Here is a 12,095-nt window from a genome sequence, read left to right as displayed (position 1 = left end):
AACAAGGACACTAAACAAGTTGTTCAGAAGCACTTATTTTTTGCAACCCATCTCAAGCTCTTCAACAATCACTGCTTCAGCTGCCTCATATCAATTCAATTACATTTTGAGACCAGACTGCAGCTCCACTGTCTGCACTGGGTCCCCAAATGGCCAGAAAAGCCTTTGAAGGAACAGCAGTACAACATCATTTTGAAAAGTAAATTGAAATTCAAATAGTGTTCTCCCACACGATGGATAAGCTGCATGCCAAAACTAGTATTAGCTAATCAGCATTCTAGAAAATCAACTGCAGGTATACAACACATCTTTTAGATTAATACGTGGATGAGAGGATTGGGTTTTTCCATTAGCTTTGTCCACAGATACTAGCAAACATTTTTTACAGTTCTCTTCATACAAAAGCATTGGAGGTTTCAAAATGAACACAGGATATGTACATATCTAGTGTAATTAATGAAATATGTTAAAGCCAGTGAAAGTAACTATTAATCCCATAACTGTAAAATATATTCCACTTGAAATTTGCTCGTTCTCATACTATTAACTTGTAAATTAGATTTCTATTTGCATATATGTACACATACACACACGTGATCTTTCCTCATCTAGATATAGGTATCATTTAATACAGACACACATTGCTCTCATTTTCAAATGCTATTGACTTGTATTTTATATCAAAAACTGCATTTTTGCCTGGACTACCAGCTATCACTGGAATTCTGTGCAGGGCTACCTTGCCTGAAGGATCCATCCAGGCTCTATGAGCACTTTATCCATGTGCTTCAAAGCCTGCACCGTGAGGCACCACACAACTAACTCATACAAGACGTGGTGAGACAACCAACCTGTCCAAGCCCTAAAAAGGGCTCTGTGGCAGAGCGGGGAGCTGACTCTCCCACATCCCCAGACAGTACTCCAGGCTTGGACCACTTCTCCTTCCTTTTGTGCTGGCAGCCAAAATCAAAGCCTACCTATGTGTTCATTCTTTAGCCTGTTCATAACCCCTACTGTAAATCATTTAAGAATAGGAATTGAATTGTACAAAGAATTGCATACATGTGATAAAAACTGCCTATGTCCCAAGCAACAAATAATCTAATAACAGCAACTGCATAAGGTAAAATGAAATAGTGAATACATTTTATGAAGTAGTAGGAAATTTCAGACAAATTCCATAATGCTATGTCAGCACAACAGGACTGTACTAGGACATAACTGTGAATTTAAACTGACCTATTTGTTTCAAAATACCCAAATTGAATTAAGCAATAAAATCACATAAAAATATAAAACAAATTAAATTAGGGAAAATAATAATTTCCCCTAACAAATAATTAGGGAAAAATAATGGAAAAAAGTAATTTTCTATAAGATACTTGACATGTAACGTTTACATTGACAGCACCTATGTAAAATGACATGTAAATACAGGCATATTCACGCCTTGCAATCAGTAAGTCCTCCTAGCCCATTTTTCTTTAAAGTATTTTCTCTTAAAAGGATGAAAATCTCTGCCCTCTCATTCAGAAGCTCACACAATGGCTTCAGTGACTAATATTTGCAAGTGACGCAATGCTTCAGCAAATCCCCTCCACCAGCATGGAGACAAATGATGACTAACCCAGAATTTGTGACTGCTATGAAGCCTTCCTCTTTTTTCCTGCTCTGAACAATGCCTCCTACTTTACTTCCTTTTCTGACTGTTTTTGATGATGTCTGCTCTGTGACTTGTTTGGATATTTATGGCACATATGAGTGTCTGTATACTTCAATGACTACAAAGAAGTTCTCTCCATGACCTAAGCAGTGAAAGGACTCACTGCAGCCATTCCTTCACTACTCCCCACTGATGTGCTGAGGACAGGTAATAAAACCTGAGGGATGAGGCAAATATTCTGCAGGTGCATGAGTAAACGGGAACGGTAATGACAGGCAGGAATCAAACCACATAGTCACTGAAGGTTCTTCCAATGCACATATGCCATATGGTTTGTACGCATACTCAAGCTTGGAGCTAGTGATGTCTTAGCCTGCTGTTAAGAAGTTACAACTATTTCTTCACATTCTTTGCCTCCAAAGCACGTTTCTCTTACCTGTTCCTCTATTTTACAGTACACAGAAGAGATTTCATGTCTTATTCACCCATACTTTCTAATGGTAGAGTCAGAGCATTTGTTTAGTGGAACTAAAAACTGCATTCTCAAAGACTATACAATCAATTAGTCTAATTATGAAGAAGAGTAGATCACTCAATTTTTACTGTATTACAGTTTAAATGGGTGACACCTCAAGAAACCATATTGTTGACATATGATGAAAGCCTCCAGCACAGGACACTGCATAACACATTAAAGCCGGAGAAAAAGACCAGGTACAGATTTGTTGAGAAATCCTCACTGGGCACATTGCCTCGCATGGCTATCACATTATCCAACACAGGACAGCTTTAAATCGCAGACAAGATTAATATCAGAAATCATGGCGGCACTGAACTAGTGAGAGGTGTGCCTTGCAGAACATCAACTTATACACCCTAATATATACACTTACTGTGCTAGACCTCACTTCACTCAAACTTCATTTTAGTTACCCCAATGAGAAATACATGACATTCTCATGGTTTGCATTCCCCAGCAGGATACTCTGGCCCATCACCAACTACACGCATGTTTGAGTATGACTTCTGCCATACTGGGTAACAATACCCACCCTTCCTCCACTGCGTGGAGGCTTCTTTGGTTTCAAGCCGTAGGAAATGCTGAAACACATGCCACTCAACTAAAGGATTACTTGTCCCTCCTCCCTGCTCTTTCAGCTTGCTTTTCTGTCCTTAAACAACCCAAAGGAATACTCCCACCATCAAAGGAAAACCCATATAAGTACCAAAATGAAACGTGACCAATCCAATTGTCATTTGCAAAAGAGCAGTGGCTTTCCACTGTTATTACACAGAGCTGTGAATTATGCTGAAATCCATTTTTTTAAACTTGAAAATGGCAGCAAATGGAGAAAGAAGCTTCAACCTCTCCATCCACAGCAAAATTCTGCCCATGACATTGTTCCCGTTGAACGGTACAAGGGTAATTAAGTCTCTCACTACACCCTGGAGGGCAGTGAGTCAGTTTGGGCTCAGCTGGAGTCCACTAAAAGAGTATTGACTAAATTTATAATAGCGTTAATGAACCTATACATACTACTGGTCAGCATTAAAGGCCAAACAGCAGAGGAAGCCATAGAGCAAAGATGGAAAGATGGAGAGAAATTACTTCTCAAACTATGATATAGTGAAACTGCAATCAAGGAATAAGAACGAAGGATTTCTTAGCTGCTGGCACATGTACTGAAACCACTGGTAATACAACACTCATGTCAGAGAGGTACATCGGTACTTAGGTCTGAACAGCCTCTCTTAATCCCACTACTGGGAAAACAGAACCAGGCAGATATCCAATCTCTCTGGAAGAGTTACAGACTTCATGTCAGACACAAACTATTAGTTAATTCTAATAAAAAGTTGCTTAATAAAAAGTGTGCTCCATATAGTAAATTAGTACTAGTGAATTACTGTAATTTATGTATGATTTGTGACATTATTTGAAAATACTGTATTTTAAGTACGTTTATGTTGTCATTAAAGCAACTGTATGTATATCTGATACTCTGTTTATGTGTCTTCATTGATTGAGGAAGGAGAGATTCAAATGGTTTAGTGAAATATGCATCCCTAGAGCATTGATACTTTATGTGTTATGGAGGAGGGTAAAAACTGGAATGATACCTTCCCGGTGATTTTCCACATCACATGTTGAGAAGGCCAGGTGTCTAAAACACTCCCTTTATAAGCATCTATCTCTGTTTTAAACACTGAAAATCTATCAACTACTGCAGAAAAACACCAGATATTTGCTTCCTCAAAAAACCTTTTCACTCCAAGCACAGGCATCAAGCTTCCCACAACTGGGCTTTCAGTGGCTAGTTTCTGTTGCCTACCCTCAGGCCAGCTTTACAGGTTTGCAGGGGTCTTTAAAGTTTCTGAAGCAGAGTCATCCCACCTCACTGGTAGCAGACACACAGAGTCCGCACAGTCCTCTGAATCTACTGACTCTATTGTAACTTCTCCAGCCGACGCCAAGATGAGCAGGTAATTGCCAGTGTAACACGGACTGTCATTTCTCCCACGTCTTCTTTTGTCACCCATGGACACCTAGAGAGGAGAGCATCTGATGACAAGGAGTGAGGTGTTGGAGATCTACCCGGGCCAAACACTCCTTTGCAGTTATGCGTGGCCAAAAATCAGAATGGTGCAAATACAGCCCCAAACTGGGCCTCCTGATCTGTTCTTGCCCACTGGCACCTCTCTGTCTGTACTTTGCTCTGCCTGTCTGCAATTGCCTCTGGGTGCACGTGTGCTCAGGGTGCCCAGCACCCCTTGGCTGTATTCTTGGTTGGAGCCTCTAGGTGACACTACTTTAATACAAACTAAAACATAACAATTTCCAAACAAGGCTCCTTGCTCCTGCCTCACCCCTCTTTTCCCCCTAAAACCTCATCCGTCTACGGCGGAAAAATATCACAAATCCCAGTCAGAACAGGAAATAAAGCCCTGGGTAACTCTAGCACCAATACATGTGTTTCATGTGTGTAATGTCTCACAAGTTAGGCAGCTTAGCTTCTTTCATTCAGGTTTAGGTTCTGTTTTACCTGGATTTCTTGAATGAACGCCACTCACGTAGCTTTAATTATTAACATGGATTCAGTTAGCAACCCTTCTTGATTAGGGCACCACCATAAACTTATTTTAAGCATACTCTTATTTAAGAAAAAGACTGTTTTGCATGGTGCACTGCAAATACTGAATTTGAACCACCTTTTTGGGGTGTTCATGTTATGGAACAGGCATGAATTTCACTACATTTTTATAATTTTCATATCAGTATACACAAAAACCTAACAACTTCTTTAAAAATAAAATCACAAGAACAGATAGAATACTATTAGCAGTTTCCTGCAACACTAAAATGCTCCAGGAAGGACTTCAGCTAATTTTTTTCCCAATTCCATAAGCTAGGAATCCCCAACAATTTATTCATAAATAACAGATCAAATGGATTTTCTATTTGTTTTTATTTTTGGTCAAATTTCCACTGAAAATATCCTTGGTCTTGACTACTAATCTGAAAAAAACAACGACACCTGAAAGCCAAGATTTGTTTCTGCTTACTGACAATCAAAAACACTTCAGAGATCTGCTTTTCTTTTCTTTTTAAAAACCCCGGACATTTAAGAGGAAACAACTGACTTCTCATTTTTCATTGAGATTTTTTTTCAGGGGAACAAAACCAGTGCCTCACCAGCTGAGATACATGCACCATCTTCACACGGCTAAAGCGCTTGGCCAAAGTGTTTCAGCAAACACTTTAAATTAGTTTTTAGTCTAGTTAACAGGTGTTAAAACACATTACTATTAAAAGATTTTCATAACACAAAATTTAACCAAGTTATCCCTTGACATTTTGTGCTATCTTTTCTGTAGACTGTAGAAACCATTCTACACAATCCATTCTCTGTTCGCACAGAGGAATATGGCAGAGCAAGGAGATGCCCGTGTAGAAGAGACACTAAGACCACTTGCAGTCAGCAAGGAAATATGAAGACATATTGTAAAGAAAACACAGAAGAACTGCCTCGTATATCACACACTGACATAAAGCACACTAAGAGCCGATATTGTGTACAGGTATCCTAAGGTGTTTACATTAGATGAAGAAAAAAAGAAGGTGGTGTAGTAAGTTTGCATACTAACACTGGCTTTGGATGACTAGCAGTAATTTACTTTTGACTGATGCCGCCTATGTGATGCATACCTTCCTCAAATACATTCCTCTAATGAGTAGTATAATTTGAAGAAGTGTTAATTGTATTGGCATAAATTAAGGCTCCATCATGCATTTCACTAAACAAACACATAAGACAGAGTCCCATCCAAATCACTGGGTGTTTTTATGTAATGCAAAAGTGAAAAAAGCCAATTTGGAAGCCTTCTGCAAGACTTTCCCTGTACTTCTCAATGGCGTGACTCCAAACATTTGGATCTTACAGAGAAAATACACATCTCCAAAAATTATCCCACCACAATTTCTCACGTCTGTTGTTTCCCTCCACTCTTTATAAGTAGATGAATACCTTCTCTAACCCTTTGCAAAGCTTCAATTCTCCCAACTCCACATGCACAGAGGATCCACACCTTGTCCCTCCCTGTCAAGAAAGAATTACCTCAAGTGTTGTTTCAGTAATGGATGTTGACTGTACTGGGCTATGAGCAATGTAAACCAAACAGGAAGCCTGAAAGCAGTTAGAAATTTCGTAATTCACTGTAAAATAAGGAAGGCTGTTTTTTGGCAAACCGTTTGAAAACACAGAAGCATTCTGAACCCGTTCTAGGTGAGCAGATGCAGGTGAAGCAGTCAAAAGGTGAAAGCAGCAAGCCATTTATCAGCTTGGTGCTTTGGATGGCACCTGCAGCTAGCAGGTGGCTATCACCCCCTGCCTCTGCTCTTTTAAATATCAACACACACAGTACAATAACCATTCATGCAGCCACACACATACGCACAATACAGCCGCTTGCGTGGAGACTGAGGTGGCAGGATCGAGCCGGCAGTTCAGCAGGTGATATGAAGTACCTCTGGAAGCTCAAAGCCCTTAACTTTTTCTTTATAGTCCTGACAAGGCCTGTGAGGCCTGGATGAGTTATGACTGCGCGAGGTGGGAACGCTGCCTTCCATTTCACATTGGGTTGCTACAGGTCAGGCTGTGACATGCTTGCTGCTGCTTCCTGGCACCTCACTCTACACGCAGACTCATCAGTTAGTGAGCCATGCCTGCAAAGTACCACGCTGCTCAGCGAGAGTTAGCGCATCTGAATCTAACCCCTGAAATTAGAAAAATGCATCAGGCCAAATAATTAGATGAATTCAGAAGTTTCTGAACCTGCAAACACCCACCCACCCCCCTCCCCGCATACACACACAGCCCTGCTACGTTACAGGTTTCATATGTGTCCACGCACACGTGTGTGCACGTGCACGCAAAGATACAGAGATAACACAACTTATTTCTGTTCATGGGGAAAAACCGATCACAGCTATGCAGGTAAGAAACAAAAATGCTACTGAGACCCACTCCTGCCTCAGAAGAAGCAGAAGGGGTTAGCATCGTCTGACATTATGGGACTACAGCATCCATCCGATCAAAGGAAAAAAGATTAAAGCATCACACCCAGTTCTATTGTCACACAAGTAGACCATGCAACGCATTACTACAGCCCAGATTACAGTTACAAAATCCACCGGTAACAGCCCTGTTATTAACATGCCACCTGTTACCTTTTTCAAAATGCTGAAATTATCTTATGATCGTTTTCAGCTTGACAAATGCAGTTTAATCTTTATTGCATCTCACAGCACAGACCTGCTTCATCCATGTCTTATTTATCTCACGTGTGTCGGAATGCAACCCCGAGCCCTCAGTCCCCCCCTGCCACCAGGCATGCCTTCTGCTCTGCTTTATCAATATACCTGGGTTTCCATATCCGACTGCTCCTTTACAATAAAAAACACACCCACCCAGTATTCTACCATTGCCTGTTGCCTTGGTAATCCAAATGCCTGGGTACTCGCTGATTATCGGCGAATGAGACTCGCATTGTTCACACCGCAGCGCGTCTGCTATGTTAATGTGAGATAATGGCAGCCAGAAGACTCCTTTTGTTCCCAGCTTTGCTGTTTATTCATAGTGCCTGGAGGTCAGCGACTGCTACAACAACCGGGGAAGGAACCGCTGAAAGCGTGAGCAGATTCCACTTCTGCTTTTGCCTCTGAGACAGGGGAAACACGAGCAGCCCCGCACAGCGAGAAGGGCACCGGGAGCTCTGCAGTCTGACTCACGCAAGGTGTAGCAGGCGGCTACGAGGAAGATTTGATGGACTTGCACTTCCGAGATTTTAGATGAAGCTGATTTACGCTCCCCGACAACAGAAAAAACCGCTTTCTTCAAGAGGCGCGGTGGGAAGGGCGGGAGGGGAGGGCGGGGGGGGGGGGCAGCACAGCACCACCGCAACTCACTGGAAGCGAGCCGGGCTGGGGGCTCCGGGGCTGACGGGGGAGCGGGGGCCGGGGCCAGCCCTGCCGCGCCGCGCCGAGCCGCGCCGAGCCGAGCCGAGCCGAGCCGCCGGCCAGCAGCCTGCCGCGGGCAGCGGCTCCCGCAGCGCCGGGGGCTGCAACCGGCGGGACGGGACGGGACGGGGCGGGGGCCGGCTGCATGGGGGGTATTGGGGGGGGGCGGGGGGGGGGGGGGGCAGCCACCGAGCAGCCCACCCGGCATGCGGTGGCGCCCGGAGCCGGCCGGGCGGGGACGGCAGCGGCCGGGCCGGGCTGGGGGAGCCCGGGCGGAGCGGGGGGAGCCCGGGCGGAGCGGGGGGAGCCCGGGCGAATGGCTCCGCCGGTGAAGGACGGCTGCGCTTCGGGCAGTTCTGAGACACGTCTCCCCGAGCCGTCTCCGGCACTCTGCCTGTCAGAGTTGTTTGGAAATGCTGTTGCTGACACAGCGACACGGGCAAACAAACCATCACGTCGTATCTCCCCTGACGTGGTAAGTGGGAACGGAGAGCATACACTGACCGGGGTACCTTCCCCGCATTCTCAGCTTGGCGGAGATGAGGGCGTTCAAGATGCCCTGGCTGGCGTGCTACTCCTCAGTCCTGGAACAGCCCTTTCACCGAAAGAAACCACCGGAGCCTGCTCAAGGCGCTGTCAGTGTCTAATTAATGTCACCGACCCATCTGCACAGGTTGTTGATGTGCTCTGTCAATTGAGCAGGCTTTGTTGTTATCTCAAGCGAAAACCAGTCAGGAATTTTTTAGCAAGAATTTCTAACCCATTTTACTTTAGGGACACCATTAGAAAAGCCCTCCATCACGGCAGAGAATAATGACTATTTCCTTTTCTTCCCACTGAGATACTAAAGAGAGTTGAGAGCCCAAGTGTATGGGAATAGCAGGAATAAAAACATGACAAAATCGTATATCAGGAGTTCACTCCTTTTGTAATCTATTTACAGAGAAATCCTGTGGAGGGTCACATTTTCATCTAAGTGAATGAATGACAGACACATGTAAAGAAAAGGCACCGAGAAAAATACCACATTTTAGGCAAAATACATGTCTGTGTTCCTCTTGCCAAATTATCCCAAAAGAACAAAAATCTTCCACAAAGACTAGGTATTTGTCATAATTTCTTCCCCCCCCCCCCCCCCCCCCCCCTTTTTCCCCTTTTTTTTTCTTTTCACTCTGCTGAAAATTGAAAACGTCGCCAGACTGTAAAACTCCCTCCCTGCTTAGAAGCCATGTCACCTCCTGGCAGGCAGGCTGGAGCGCGATGCTAACAGCGTGGGTACCTGCAAACAGCTCCTCACACCAACTCCCCCTCTGCTGAACCACGGCGGTCCCTCCCCCAGCCCTTCTGTGCGTGGAAGGACCGATAAACCTCACGCGTGGAGCTGAGCTGCCGTGGCTGAAGGGCACTGATGTTCCCTAGCCGAAGGTACTCAATCCAGTTAAAAGACTCCGGATGATTTTAATGAGTTTCGCGTCAAACAGCTAGGCAAAGTATAGCTTCCAGTGTCACCATGCAGTTATGCTGACAGTCAAAATTGGTAAAAACTAGGGGTGTTGCCACAGCTGAATGATTTTTAACTGCAATGCCATCAGAAATGAGTCAGTTTCATTGAAAACAAGTGACAGAGGGAACCTTCCCAACACACTGGGAGAGGAAAATCACCTAGACTCAGCACAAACCACCTGCTTTTGAGAGCAGCCCTCATGTAAAGAGCATGATACTATTGTGATTATCACTAAACAGTAAATGGCAATCAATTAGACACTTTCAGGAACTGGATGTTCAATATGGCCCAAATGTGAGAATGATAGCTGTCTTTTCAAAGGTGTTAGTTACCATATTTTAAAAATCAGCATAGACAGGGCAAAGCCTAATAAGGTCAGATTTTGCCTCAGTCAGCAGACATACCTATAGTATTTGCCTCATCTTTATCAGGATTCTTAAAAATATCAGCGGACACTTTTTAAATAATTAAAAAAAATAAATCACAAAACAAAACCCTAAAACTTTTTATCAAGTATATACAACACCTAGAGGAAAAAGTATAAAGTATGTAACACTTACAGGTACTTATCAGAAAAAAAAAAATCACAGAAGTAGAATAGTGTTGCTAAATATTATTCTTCTTGCAGTAGCACTAACTTTGACTCTCTATTTTCACATCTGTACAAGGTGCTGTACACACAATAAAAGATGATCCTTTTACCAAGCATGTCAAGAATAGGTATTTGAAGAGAAGTTAAGCTGCCCATTACCATTTTCAGAGATCATGTCTCTCAGTCTCTCCTGCTACCACAACAATTGACTACAAATTTCTCTCACCAAAATGAAAGGCAGATTTTTCACATGAAAATACTACATTAATTATTAACAGCTAGTGGTTACACGTTATTAGTTTTCACCTAGAGAGCACTAACAATTTCCTTTTAGCTTCAACGTTCTTTCAAGATTTTCTTCCACATCCTTCCCATAATAAGGGAATGCGCTGAAACTAGTATCAGCGGTTTCACCTAGAGGACAAGATGGGCAAACAAGTGTTGAGACAGTACTTTCAAGTGATGAGTTTTGCCTTTACAATGCTTAGAGCATCAGGGGCCTTACCTAATACTGTTCTGAACAAATCTTGAAGTTTCTTTTTTCTTTAAGAAATGGAACTTCTGTGGAAATGTTTCTGGATTCTCAACTTTTCCCTTATTTCCTTCTGATGGTGGATTTTAACATTTGACAGAAAGGAAGACAGAAGAAAAAGAGAGGCTGCTTTTGCAGAATCAGGAGTAATACAGGTTGCTTTACTGGGTATATTCTCTTATATTAGGCTGTACCATCTGTTCAGTCCCTAATTATACTTACCTCACAACTTCACAAACAGAAAGATTAAAAGGCTTTGAAACAATCTTATCCTATACCTAGAGTTTTGAATTCTTTTGCAAAGATCATTCTTCTATGCCACAACCACATGCAGTAATGAAGAGATCCCCAACTTCAAACTGATGTATAAAACAGGCACAACGTGCTTGTTTTCATAGAAGTGTGTATATACTGCACCTGACCTTACACCTTACCCATTTTTCTCATCTAGACATTTTTAAAGTGACTACTCACTGCTGGTCAAAATCACCTATCATGGCAAAACTGAAAAGGCAGCAACCTCTGCAGAAACTCTGACACTGTTTCTACTGGTACATTACAGCCAGATTACTCCTGATTCTTAACAAACGATGTAAAAGCCAGTCCTAATCACCCAGTAGAAAATCAGACACAGAATAGCCACTCTTTTCCAAGAGCTCCTACCAATGTTGAAAGTTCAGATCTTAGTAAAATTTAAACTGGAAGGAAAAAAAAGGACAAAACAAACACTAAAAATAAGCACCCTTGTAAAACAAGTCTAACCAGTAAAAGGTATTTATGGCGATTGCCTGAGCATAAAACAGTAATGATAATAAATAAAGCACCTATCGTAATATTGAATTACTACTTAATTTGATCTACTGTTTAATTTTCTCAAAATCTCTAGCACCAAGTAATTTGTGATAAAAATAATTTTATCTTCATATTTTTCATCAGTCTTGACTGCCCTATACAGACATTACCACCCTTTGGTCACTGAACTTCAAGACAGCTGAGAATTAATACAGAACACCAAAATTTGGAGCAAGAGAGAAGAAAGTAAGAACCCGATGAATGCTCATGACAACATACCAAACTGCAACTAACAGTTGTCTATTTGCATGTGTTTTTGTTGACAAAGTAAGGTTTACTAGAAGCTATGCAAGAAACGAGAAGCCTCCTTGGGCTTGCATGGGTCAGATCCACCTTAAACTGAACCAGGGTGCAATTTGCACTGGGAATGATGGAAACTGTACCCAATTCAACCAAAATTCATTTTGATCCACATGTAAAGGTCCACCACTTAAT

General features: G+C 42.5%; 1 protein-coding gene across 10 annotated transcripts in view; it reads right to left on the bottom strand.

Moving 5' to 3' along the window:
• ZMIZ1 (zinc finger MIZ-type containing 1) overlaps positions 1-12,095 on the bottom strand; it is a 359,077-nt gene that overhangs the window by 38,519 nt on the left and 308,463 nt on the right. Inside the window, exon 1 of one of the 10 annotated variants that reach the window (XM_032982163.2) lies at positions 7,632-8,046. The exons of the other annotated variants lie outside the window; for them this stretch is intronic. The gene's annotated coding sequence lies outside the window, so the exon portion shown is untranslated. Of the gene's footprint in view, positions 1-7,631; positions 8,047-12,095 lie in introns of those variants that run through there. 10 annotated transcript variants of the gene reach the window in all.

The sequence above is a fragment of the Tyto alba genome, unplaced genomic scaffold, assembly GCF_018691265.1.
Source record: "Tyto alba isolate M040663 unplaced genomic scaffold, T.alba_DEE_v4.0 Super-Scaffold_1, whole genome shotgun sequence".
Taxonomy (NCBI): domain Eukaryota; kingdom Metazoa; phylum Chordata; class Aves; order Strigiformes; family Tytonidae; genus Tyto; species Tyto alba.
The sequence above is the reverse complement of the archived record's forward strand: the minus strand, read 5'-3'. Positions and strand labels throughout refer to the sequence as shown.